Raw genomic sequence first — 2,565 nt, 5'->3', positions numbered from 1 at the left:
ATCTAATGTACAATAAGCAATGCGTTTTTTGACCTCCTCCTGTACACAAGATCGTTCCCCGGACTGGTACTGTCCTGCCATAGTCAAGAAGCTAGACTATTTCGCTCTGAAGGACCAAGGTGATTTGATGTGCGATCGTCATGCTGATCGCCCCTAAGTAATGTTGGTGTGGTGTGTTTGGTATTAGGTTATCTGTTGCAATGTCCATCGAAGCAGTAGCAGAACCAGTAACTTGGTCCGTCCGAGAATCACCCTACTGAGACAGACGGGCTGACACTGGCCCACACACCAGTTCTCTCCACTCTCTACCACTTCAAGGGCAATTTTGAATTTATCAGCAATTTCAGAAGCACCAAAACTACCAGAATATGAACTCTATGGTACGAGTAAAGCAGAGCTAGCGAGTCATGTTTTAGCCCCTTTCTCCGAACATCAACTCATAACTGAAAGTGACTCGATGCTTGAAATGTAGAATAACAATTTTCTGTCATTTTCAGATAAGTTAAGAAGATTGGAGGGCCTCTGTATTTGAGAAATGCACACAGTCGTTGTAGCTAGTACAAGGTTTACAAAGTATCAATGGAAACATGTAGGTTCATAGGATTGTAGGAATGTGAAGACATATCAAACTAAAAAACAATTACGGGCAATAGATTCAACTGCGAGCCATGACAAACAGATATTTTAAGTGATTGTTTAGTAATCTGAGAAATGACAAGCAATGAGCATGTGAATATCAAGACTACCTCCTGGACTTGATTGTCAGTGTACTCTCCTAGAGGGTCAAGGTTGTATCTCACAGTTCAATCGCACATTGATAATGGCCAATCTAGAATTCAGATTGTACAACCCAATGGTGCCAATGTCGACAATGTCTACTATTATCTAACCGATGGTAGGAGACATGATACGGAAAAGGGCATGCATGAGAGCTGATTTACCACTACCTATTCTACGAAAAATACTCATCTGCATACCTTTGAGTACATCTCATCTGCATCATTATTAAAAAAATTAATGACATGAGCTACTTAGAAAAATACTGTTCTTGATATGGCAAAGCACTGAATCAAACAATTCATTTGCCCATGACTTTAGATTTCTGACAATTTACTCACAAGGACAAGAAAAGTGCAGCTGCTTTAGAACATGCCAACACAAAAATGTAAATATGTAAAAGAAGTGGGCATGAGGGAACAGAGATGATGGTATTTACAAGGAGATTATGAAGCTGAAAAATTCTCCCTCTGATGGCCAGTTATGAGATAACCAATCTTCAGACATTGAAAGAGAGGCCTCTGGTATGCCTTTTGTTGGGAAGATTTGCCCTGAAGTAAGAAGGCAGTGAGAGTAAAAGTTGGGAACACAACTTGCCGTAGAGCTTAATCCAATTTTTGAAATCATTCATCTATCTATTTTCAACTGCAATCATAAACAATACAACCACTATATTGGCATTACCAGATGGTACAACAGAGTATAGCTAGCAGCAACGGAAAATCTGAAGCTCTTTACCCTTTGCATCCATGGCTGACCCATCTTATCAGTCATAACTACCATTGAAATTCACATGTACAAACAATGCAGTGGTTGTACAAGTGCACAATCCAGATGCCATTCTTTGTGAAGGGAATTGGAATAGGCAGCAGTACCTTTATTGTCAACGTAGTGGTCATGGTCGCGACGCAGTCACAGGGCAAAGGTGGAGGCCATGACGACCCTCGTTGGATAGGACCTAGCTGGCTCCAGCTTGCCACCGTCAAGGCCCACCACAACAGCGAGCTCTCCTTTGTGCTGCACACAGAAAAGGGGTGGATCCGGATCGAACACACACACACACACAGAGAAAGGGAAGGATCAGGAGGCACTCCTGTGCGTAAGGGAGGGATGGGACTCGAGGGAGTTGACCGACCAATGGAGAGTGGATGCAGCAGAGGAGGAGGAGGAGAGAGAGGAGTTAGGGGAAGGTGCGGCACCGGCGTAGACTATCACCGGTGGTGCAAAGCCGCAGGGGTGGGGGCCTCGAGGGAACTTCGGGTAGGGGTGCGAGCGGCGGCGGGGTAGGCGATGGCGGCGCTCGGCGGAGGCATTAGGGCTGGCGGTGAGCGTTGGAGGAGTCAGGGCCAGCGGCGCACGACGCTGTGGCAGGGGGTGGCGGCGCGCTGGCGCTGGAGGTGGAGATGGGAGGTAGGTCGTGGTTCGTCTCGGTGTTTTTTTTCTTTCACATACCGTTTCGGCTTGACTTATCAATTGGACCGCGGGTTGATTCTAGAAAACATCAAGGACTTTTTTGCAAAAGCACGACAACGGTGAGCGGGTGGGCAGAAGTGATAATTGCTGGCGCCGTGGCAGGGGGTGGCGGCACGCTGGTGCTGGAGGTGGAGATGGGAGGTAGGTCGTGGGTCATCTCGGTGTTTTTTTTTTTCACATATCATTTCGGCTTGACTTATCAATTGGACGGTGGGTTGATTCTAGAAAACGTCAAGGACTTTTTTGCAAAAGCGCGACGACGGTGAGCAAGCGGGCAGAAGCAATAATCGCTTTATCATTACGGAAAGATCTATC

At 46.1% G+C, this 2,565-nt stretch overlaps 1 long non-coding RNA gene across 1 annotated transcript; it reads right to left on the bottom strand.

Moving 5' to 3' along the window:
• Positions 1–1,054: 1,054 nt before the first annotated feature.
• On the bottom strand, positions 1,055–2,201 carry LOC119364117. The gene is made up of 2 exons (XR_005174676.1): positions 1,653–2,201; positions 1,055–1,328 (listed from the first exon to the last, which is right to left on the bottom strand). It is a non-coding gene; the product is annotated as an uncharacterized LOC119364117 (long non-coding RNA).
• Between the last annotated feature and the right edge of the window lie 364 nt (positions 2,202–2,565).

This window comes from Triticum dicoccoides, chromosome 2B (assembly GCF_002162155.2).
Source record: "Triticum dicoccoides isolate Atlit2015 ecotype Zavitan chromosome 2B, WEW_v2.0, whole genome shotgun sequence".
In the NCBI taxonomy this organism is placed as follows: domain Eukaryota; kingdom Viridiplantae; phylum Streptophyta; class Magnoliopsida; order Poales; family Poaceae; genus Triticum; species Triticum dicoccoides.
The sequence above is the reverse complement of the archived record's forward strand: the minus strand, read 5'-3'. Positions and strand labels throughout refer to the sequence as shown.